We start from the raw sequence: 10,851 nt of genomic DNA on the forward strand, positions 1-10,851 counted from the left end.
GAATATGTTTTGTTATCATTTGTTAATAAAGAAATTGTTTTGGCCAATGGCTTAGCAGAGTAAAGCCAGGCAGGAAATCTGAACAGAGATATATAGAGAGAGTAGGCAGACTTCAAGAGATACCATGTAGCCGTCCAAAAAGTAAGAGGTAACAAACCAAGAGACTCGTGGTAGAATATATAATAATAGAAATTGATTAATTTAAGGTGCAAGAGAAAACTAGAAAAATGCCACAGATATCAGTCAAACAAAATTGTAATTAATATAGTTTCTCTGTGATTATTTGGGTCTGGGTGACCAGGAAACAAAAGAAAGTCTCTTTCTACATACAATGGTAACCTGAATGCAAGATTGGCTAGTGCAATAGCACAAATCTTGTGGGAGTAACCAAACAAGAACTGAATAAGGCTTATTACTAGTAAGTTGTCTATACTTGACAGTACTTGGCTGACAAAGAACCTGAGACTAGATAACACAGATACCAAGGATAAAACGAAATACTACAATTTTACTAAAAGAATGTAGCAATAAAATAACTTCAATGACATTCTGCTATACTCAAAAGTCAGTGCCTTTCTCAGTCATTATCAGACAAGCCTTCTCCTACAGTAGATGAGAACATACAGGGCGATCCACAGTCATAAAATATGCAAAGAGTGAGAGAACTTGGAACACTCAGTCCTAAATGAAAATTTTCAATCAAATCAAGGATCTTGGGGATCCCTGGGAAGAAGAAGAAGGAAGATAGTAAGAGCCAAGGGGATAGAAGAACTAAGGAATCAAGGCCTCCTAAACACAGCATAGCAGGACCGCACAAGTGACCTCACAGAGACTATGGTAACATGGAGAAAGTGTGTATGGTTCTAAGATCCCAGTACTGAAAAGAGAAGGGTCCACAAATATCCCCATCCCTGGACCAGAAGATGTCTTCAAATGATAACCACTTGCAAATGAAAAATTTGTTTTCTCCAAGGATGTCTCATTGAGTACATAAATGGGAGGCCACATGCCTGACAGTAGATGACTAGCACAGAACAAACACAATGGCGTTTTGGGAAGTTTTGCCTCATAATGTTGTATCAGGGCATTTTTTTTTTGCTTATAGGTCCCTTGTGCATATATTATATCTTCCAGTTTTATGTTTTTATGGGATTCCTGTGTGTACAAAAATGTCTACCACTGAGTCTATGTTTCTTGTGTTTTCTCTTTGGCTATTTTTTATTTTGTTTGTTTAGACCTATTCTAACTTCTTTGGTTTGCTTCTTATTTTATTTTATTATTATACTTTTAATTCCTGTTTGTTTTCTCATGAGAGACAGAAAAGTTGTGGATTCAAGAGGAGGAAAGTTTGGGAAGATCTGGAAGGAATTGGGGAAATGAAAACTGTTATCAGAATATACTGCATAAAAATATTTTCATAAAAGGTAAATGAAGTCTTCTCAGAGTATACAGAGCTCCCCAAGGGAACCTATAACAAAACAACCGTAATGTTTAGGTCCACACAAACAAGTAACTTGGTAAGATTTCCTCTGCTCATAGATGTCCTGATTTTATATGCATTGACTCACCAGTACCAAACCAAGAAAGACACTGCAAATGACAGTCATAATATGGAATTGGTACTCCAGTAGTATCTACCATGCCATTCAGCTCTTTAATATAATTTATAACTAAATACCATGAGAATAATAATCACATACAGTGTAAAACCTAGGCAATGATCTTATTTATTTGCATGTCATAGGAGGCAAATTATACTGTTTTCCAGCTTCTTTTAATTAACTGAATAACCCCTTAACTTCCACCAAAACTTCAACTTATAGTGTAGCATTAATAAATCATCAGACTCCCACCATGATATAATTTACTCATTTGTCTTTGGGAATATTTATTTTATATCCTTCGTCATTAATTTCTCTTAGAAAACATCCTCTCAGCTTTATTTTCAGCAAATAATTTTAAGTACCAAGACAATATTCTTATCACTTTATTTCTTTTTTAATACTGTCTCTTAATTATCTTTATAATTTTCTTCCATAATCTTCAAGCACTATAGTAAATAATTCTCAACTGACTCCACCTTGAGGAAATCTGATGTAAAGGTAGGTTCAATACATTCATGGGATGAAGGACTACACCTCTAGTGTATGTTCAGGTTACTAATGTGATTTTATGCTTACTACTCTTGTTGGATATTTGTACACTGTGTGATAATATACTGTTGTGATTGGTTTAAAAAAAAGCTGAATGATCAATAGCCAGGCAGGAGGTATAGGCAGGACTTCTGTTCAGAGACAAGAACTTGAGGAGATAACGGAGGCAAGTAAGAGACACAAGGAGAGAGGGAAGAAGCAGAATGGATGGTATATGACAAAAGGTAGATTAATATAAATGGGCTAATTTAAGTTATTAAGAGCTAGTTAAAAACAAATATAAGCTAAGTCCAAACTTTCATATCTAATAAGTCTCCATGTGTTATTTGGGAACTGGCTGGCAGGACAAAGAAGACTTGTTGCATACCACAAAAAAAAACATTGTTCTCCATATACATGTACTTGTTCTCCAGTTGCATGTACTACAAAGTACCTAATACATATCTGTCAAGTATATTTCACACATCTTTAATCCCAGCACTAGGGAGATGGAAACTGGAGCAAAATGGCTGGGTAGAGAGAGGAATATAAAGGGGAAAAGACAGGAACTCAGTGGAGTGTGGAGTTTGAAATTGGTGGAGCGTATTGCAGGATTGCCACTTTGAGTCTTGGTAGAGACAAGATCTATCTAGTGGCTTGGCTGCTTTGCTTTTCTGATCTTTAGGTTGAACCCCAATCTCTGTCTCTCGGTTTTATTTTTCATTCAACAGAAACAGAAAATACAATTGAATTCACCAATACAGGATAATTTCAAGTAGGTTTTGCCTCTCAGCTAGATCCATCACTCCTAATAATTTTATCACTATGTATCTTATAGTTTAACATTTACAAATGGACTCTATTCATAAACCCTACAAAAGGACACACAAATATATTTTATTTTGTGTCTCTGTCCAGACTAACATTCCCCCAATTTACTTGGATCACTATAAACATCAATTAGCCATGCTTACATTTAACTTATTTTTCTTTATAAAAGAGAAAATTAGTGTCCTCTGTCCTTATGCAATCAAAGTTGTGAATGTTCTTGGGCTAAAGATAGTATGGTAAATGTAATCTTAGGTAAACATAATGCCTCGGTCCATTCAATCCATACAAATCCATATATACACTAAAATGTAGAGATGTCCTATGAAGAGTAATGGCACCCAGAGAGCACTTTAATTTAGGAACATAATAAGCCTTATGTGTTTAGATGACTGAAACCAATCAAAAGTACAACATGGCATATGCTATGGATTTTCTGAATCCTTAATCACCACAATTTCAAATTTCATTATAACATCAATAATCACTATAGGCAAAGACTGCTCTTCATTTCCTGGCCACTCAGATCCAAATAATCACACAGAAACTCTATCATTTACAACACTGTTTAACCATCAGCTTACGCATATTTCTAGCTAACTCTTATATCTTGAATTCACCCATTTCTATTAATCTGTTTGCCACCACAGGATTGTGGCCTACTGGCTAACATTCTGGTATTCTGGCGACTTTCTGCTTTGGCAGCTACATGGTATCTCTTTGACTCCACCTATTTTCTGTAACTGTTCAGAATTCCTGCTTGGCTTTACTTTGCCCTGCCATAGTATCAAAGCAGCTTCTTTATTAACTAATGATAATAAAACATTCACAGCATACAGAGAGGAATCCCACATCAAATCACTAGCTTTCTCTGTGACCTAATTTAATCATAAGACTTGGTAAATTATCTTACTATCCATCAAGAGTTTTGTTCAGAGAATATTTATTTGATCACTTACTTTTTGATTGGTTTATGTGACTAAGCAATGTGCTGACTACTACTTTCTTTTCGCCTTATTTTACTTCACCTTTTGTTTTCTTATCTGTAGGTATTACAATTAACTGTTCTGTAATGACTCCACGCTGAGGTTCACTAATTTTAAGATGGTTACAAAGCACAGTTTTATAAGAGAAAGTACTGCTTTCGGCCAGCCGTGGTAACCATCTTTCACTAACTCGCCAAAATGACAAACACAAAGGGAAAGAGGAGGGGCACTTGTTATATGTTCTCTAGGCCCTTTAGGAAACATGGAGTTGTTCCTTTGGCTACGTATATGCGAATCTACAAGAAGGGTGATATTGTAGACATCAAGGGAATGGGCACTGTTCAAAAAGGAATGTCCCATAAATGTTACCATGGCAAAACAGGAAGAGTCTATAATGTCACCCAGGATGCTGTGGGCATCATTGTAAACAAGCAAGTTAAGGGCAAGATTCTTGCCAAGAGAATTAATGTGCGGATTTGATGTGGGAGTCTTCTGTTTTGTGTTGATTTTATTGGTTAAATAAAGAAACTGCCTTGGCCCTTTAATAGGACAGAAAATTACGTGGGTGGAGTAGACAGAACAGAATGCTGGGAGAAAGAAGCCGAGTCAGTCAGTCACCATGATTCTCCCACCCGACACAGATGCAGGTTAGGATCTTACTGGTAAGCTAGCTACCACCTTGTGGTGGTACACAGATTATTAGAAATGGGTTATTCTAGATGTGAGAGCTAGCCAGTAAGAGGCTAGAGCTAATGGGCCAAGAAGTGTTTAAAAGAATACAATTTGTGTTTTGTTATTTTGGGGCGTAAGCTAACCAGGCGGCCAGGAGCTGGGACGGCAGGAATGTAGCCGCTGCTCCTATTACAACAGAGTGGTGCTCTAACGTGATGGACTAAATCCACTAAAAAACCTAAGAGGGCTTTAAAAAAAGGGAGAGAGTTTAACACAGCTTTTGGCTGTTTGTGGGTAGCTTGCTGCAAAGAAATTTTCCTGACTCAGCAGCAGGAAAAAAACTGGCTGTTTTTCTGTTGTAATAGGAGCAGCGGGGCTGCGTCCTCAGCACCCTGGCCACCTGCTAGCTTATGCTCCAAAATAACAACACACAAACTGTATTCTTTTAAACACTGCTTGGCCCATTTCTAATCATCTGCATAGCACTGCTAGGTGTGCTTACTGGGAAGATTCTAGCCTATGTCCATCCTGGGTCGGAGCTTCATCACATGTGCCTCAGAGAACAGAGCTATCCCCGCGTCTCTCCAGGAGAGGGGAGCATGGTGTCTCTCTCCAGAGAGCAGAGCTGTCAAGTCTGAGCTCACTTCCTCTTCCTCCCAGCATTCTGTTCTGTTTACTCCACCCACCTATGTTTTAACCTATGAGAGCCAAGCAGTTTCTTTACTATAATTAACCAATGACCTTCATCCATCATTTTCCCATTTTCTGTTTAAACAAAAAAGGAAGGCTTTAACTTTAACATAGCAAAATTACATATAACAAAACAGTTATCAAGTAAAAGTTACAATAATCTTTATCATAACTAAGGAAAACTATAACTATAACTAACTATTCTTAACTCCAGCAAAGACTCCAGAAAGATACCATATTACCTAAGCAAACAAGAAATAAGCAACTTCTAAAACTTCTAGAAATGACAGAGACATCTTGCTGCCTGTACAGTCACCCAAAGTTCCTCTGTACCATTGGGGCATCCATCTTGGGCCTATAGGCCCATAGTTTCCAGCAGACATTTCCACAAAGCAGGAAATTTCAAAGTCAGTTCAGTTACTATCTGTTGTGTCCTGCAGAATGTCTCACAGACTACTTCATGTTTTAAAATGCCAACTTTCTGGGCTGTGCCAGCCATTGCGATATCTGTCTGGCTCCTGCAGGAGACAGAGCTTTTGAAGGGGGGTTTTGTGATTAAAATGCTTGCTTGCTTGATGGCAATGTGGACTTGCTGTGTGGCTGGAACTGTGTGTAGCTCATGGGCACCAAATGAATGAGGCAAGAGAGGCTCCAGCTCTGCTCTGCCATGCTGAATTGTGCTGACCTGAGGCGGGAACAATCGTAATTACCATAATAACAGTGCAGTTAAGGTTTAGAATGGGTAGGAAACAGGCTGTACCTTATTACTGTATTACCTCTACATGGCGCAATTTAAGTTTTTAAGAAATGCTTAACATTTTAAGAAATGCTCCTGGATAGTAAAAAAAATTACAGATTCACAATAGAACAGATTCAGACACTGTTGGATGAATGTACGTAGGCTTGGGAGAGAGAAGAAAAAGAATATAAAGAATAAAGTTAATGTCTTAAAGAAGGGGTAAAGTCTTTAAAAAGACAGAGTACAGATAGTTATAGATTAAAAGAAATAAAGAAAAATAAGCCATGTAAAAATGGAAAATTCACAGAGAGTCTAGATTATGTACATTGTGTTTTTTTTTTAAATTTTTGACTGTGAAGGAGCTAAGTACAGAGAGACATTTCATTACATGGGCTGCCAAACTAAACCAGAATGGATATAAGAGTTTTATGATTTCAAAATTTGGGTCTAAGGATATGATGCTTTGGAGAGGGTCTTCTTTTGTTTTCACAGAGGATGAGACCCTGTGGACTGCTTCTATCCCAATATGGTATGATAGACCACACCCCCCTGAAAGGTTGCTCTGAACACCTTCAGAAAATTACTTCATTCAACTGCCAACTGAGATGAACCAAGCAGACAGGTTATCCCATAAAAGACCTAAATAACAGCGCCCTCATTCAGCAGGAAGCAGTTTGGAGAGAAAAAACTGTGCCCATGTTCCCAAATATGGTTTATAAATGTTCTTTTACATTTAAAGGGGGATATGATATAGATATGAATAATTTGCATTGATATGGATTTTAAGGTCAATTTTGTTATATGTATATGTATTTCTGATCTTGATTAAGGTATTGTGATTGTGTATTTCTTTTTTAAAATGTAATGGATAATTAGGAAAAATAGGTTGTTGATGGATAATCATAAATAATAGTCAAGCTTATAGTCATGTTAGTTAGATTTTCTACATATATAGAGATACATTTCAATTAGATAGGCATTCTTCACATCTTTCAAAGACTACAGAACATGGCATTTAATGTTTTAATAATTTAGGGTTTTTCATGACAATGAGACACATCTGCTCCTGGCAGCACCAATCTACTTCAAGAAGAAGATGGGCATCAAAGAGGTTCCTTATGGAGTTTGATAGCCATTTGGGCAAGAAACTGCTCTTGCCTGGACTATTGCATAAACTGGACACAGAGAACCCACAGAGAGAGGACTACTGAACTTGCCTGAAGGTGAGATGATCTTTCAGGGTTCCTGATTCATAAAAGAGTCTGTGAGACATTCTGCAGGAGATAGGAGAAAGTGACTGAAATATCTTTGGAATTTCCTGCTTCATGAAAATGTCTGCTGGATACTATGGGCCTGAAGGCTGAAGATGGATGCCCCATCGGTACAAAAGAACTTTGGGTGACTGTCCAGGCAGTGAGATATCTCTGTCATTTCTAGAGTTTGAAGTTTCTTATTTCTTGTTTACTTAGGTAATATTATATCCTTCTGGAGTCTTTGACAGAGTTGAAGAATGGATAGATAATTATAGTTTTCCTTAATTATAATAAAAGATAAAGTAGATATAAATATTGTAATTGTAATTCTTGCTTGATAACTGTTTTGTTATATATAATCTTACTATGTTAAAGTTAAAGCCTTTCTTTTTTGTTTCAACAGAAAAAGGGGAAATGATGTGGGAGTCTTGTTTTGTGTTGATTTCATTGGTTAAATAAAGAAACTGCCTTGGCCCTTTAATAGGACAGAAAATTACGTGGGTGGAGTAGACAGAACAGAATGCTGGGAGAAAGAAGCCGAGTCAGTCAGTTGCCATGATTCTCCACCCGACACAGAAGCAGGTTAGGATCTTATCGGTAAGCTACCACCTTGTAGTGGTACACAGATTAGTAGAAACGGGTTAATCTAGATGTGAGAGCTAGCCAGTAAGAGGCTAGAGCTAATGGGCCAAGCAGTGTTTAAAAGAATACAATTTGTGTTTTGTTATTTCGGGGCATAAGCTAGCCAGGTGGCTGGGAGCTATGGTGGCAGGACCATAGCCTGCCGCTCCTATTACAACATGGATTGAACACGTTAGTCACTCGAAGAGCAGAAACAGCTTCCTGAAGCGGGTGAAGGAGAATGACCAGAAGAAAAAGGAAGCCAAAGAGAAGGGTACCTGGGTTCAGCTGTAGCACCAGCCTGCTCCACCCAGAGAAGCACACTTCATGAGGACTAACGGGAAAGAGCCTGAGCTGCTGGAGCCCATTCCCTGCAAATTCATGGCCTGACGTACAAAATGAAATAAAAAACCAGGACTGTAAAGGATTTTTCTTAAAGAGAGAGAGAGAGAGAGAGAGAGAGAGAGGATTTCCCACATGTCTGTAGCTATAACTAAATTTTCATAGGGCATTGGATGAGTAAGACTTAACTCTAGTCAGAGAAGACATAATACAATCTAATTCATCTTTATAGCATCAACACAATCTTGTACTTTTCCTATATCCCTCATCATGTCCTGCAACTTTCATCACATCCCTAGTAAAGTGATTCTACAACATCACAATATTAATTCTAAAGACAATGAGAATAACTGCCTCAATGGTTCTCAATGTGTGTGTCTTTTTTTCTATAAAAAATTTCACTTGTTATCTTCTTAGGTGAATGATTACAAAGCAAAAAGGGGGAAATGCCATACTTTCATTTTTTCAAATGTACCTTAATGTACTTTTTCTTTTTTGTTGATATTCTACTTGTTTTATATTAAAAATATACTATCAAAATTATATTGAGGGTGTCTGATTTACAAGTGTCCAGAAATGCATGTCTGAGTTATAAGTATACATGTACAGGGTACTTGTAGTTATACTACCATCACCACTCATTTGTTATAACATAGCATTTTGTAAGTATTACTATCTTCAGAGAGGATTTTTAGAAAACTAACAATAAATAGCCTACAATTATTTAATTAAGACAAAACAGAACATGTTAACTATAAAGGTTCTTTCCCAAGCTGATACCATCAATCTCTGAAGTTTTCAAAATTACTACTATAAGGTTCTTTGCCTTACCCCTTGCCTTCTTTGTCTTAGTCTCTTATCTGAATGAAGGTCTAAATCTATGATATAAGCTTTCTCTCACTCATTTTTTTCCTATAGCAAAACTTAATCTCCATGACCATGTTCTCTTTAATGCACATGACTGAAATAATGGACATCTTAAGTAAGAATGTATCTTAGAAACACCAAATGTGCAGATTCGATCAGAGAATCCAATTCAAGGGAAGCTACAACATACTGGCATTACCAGCCAGAGAACAGTAAAACTGAGCAATACAATAGAACTTCATAGAGAGATTTGAGATACATGGTTTTTAAAATGAGGCCACAGATGAAAAATAATTGCTTATATATTTTCTAAAGTGTTATTTTCCATTCGCCCCCTTCAACTTTTCTAATATGACAAAGGAAAATAATACTATCACGAGCTGATTTAATAATGTGATAACAAAATAATAAATTCAATATTTAGCATATATTTTTACAAAAAAAATCTTCTTAATAGTATTCTCATTACCTAATGATTGTCAATATTAAAAGAAAATGTTTGATACCCTTTCGGATATTATAATATGGTAAAAGTTCATATACTATGTTTACCTTTATCTGCTTGTAATTAGACCTGAAGGTGCTAAAAATTTTCCATGAAGGTAACCTTAAGAGTGCCTGGTAAGTGGTCAAAAAAACAAATCCACAAGTGCTCTTTTGATACATTAACCTTACTATCCATATGTCATCATATATACACAGAGAGAATCAAGTTGAATGAAGTTCAATTGCCTGTCAACTGACTAAGTAGGGCACTGAACACAAGAAACTGAATATAGAGGTGCTAATTCTGCTGACTTTATTATCTCCTGCAGCTCTTGCCATTCCTCCTAAAACAGCATGATACATGAACTCTGCACTTATTTCTCAGAAGTCCTGGGAAGTGTCAAATATAATGACCTTCACATTGAATTTATAACTTTGTATCTGAGCTGTACACTGCTTATCTGGATATAGGGTAAGCATGTAATAATTTGTTCTTTTTTCTATCAGAACATCAATCTCTTCTACATTTATATGCAATTGCCTATGTGAGTTGCTGAGATAAGAAATTAAACTGAAGGAACTCATGACCATATAAACAAAGGTCTACATGAGCTTTCTGTCAATCTTTCACTATCAAAATGTTAAAAGAAAAGAATAATTTAATATGCTTTAAACTAACTGAGAAGATGCAGTCACACTGGCAGTAATTCCTCGGCATCAGTGTTGATGGAATATACCACATAAAAGCATTCATGAGTGAGTGATGCTATAGTTTGTTATCCACATCAAAACTCAGACAAAATCATATATTCTCAGTCATACACACTGATCCTTGCATGTAATAAATACACTTGCTTGTGAGTGTACATGTGTGTATGTGTGATTGTAATGATTAAACCTAAAAACTAAAAGTGAGACCAAAGGAAGGAAAAAATAGATGATGAGGGAGAACCGGGTAGACAAAAGAACATATAGGACATGAAAGAGAAGAAAAAAAAAACTAAAGGTAAAAACAGAATTTTGGGTAGCAGGAAATGGGGAGGCTGAAGGGGAAATAGAACTTACTTAAACAGAATTTGATTACAATACTCATCTATAAAATTCTGGAAAAGAATTTAAAAAGAACATTGCACAATTATATATAATATTCAATATGGTAATTTAAAAATTATAAATAACAAGTTTCACACTGAGATCAGATAAGGCTTTTACAAAAAAACAGTTTCTGCACCAAT

At 36.4% G+C, this 10,851-nt stretch overlaps 1 pseudogene; it reads left to right on the forward strand.

The window, feature by feature from the left end:
* The first annotated feature begins 4,144 nt into the window (after positions 1-4,144).
* LOC121437345 lies at positions 4,145-8,311 on the forward strand (annotated as a pseudogene).
* Positions 8,312-10,851: the final 2,540 nt, after the last annotated feature.

Source organism: Microtus oregoni, unplaced genomic scaffold, assembly GCF_018167655.1.
Source record: "Microtus oregoni isolate MIOR12 unplaced genomic scaffold, Mior012 000052F_000, whole genome shotgun sequence".
Lineage (NCBI taxonomy): Eukaryota > Metazoa > Chordata > Mammalia > Rodentia > Cricetidae > Microtus > Microtus oregoni.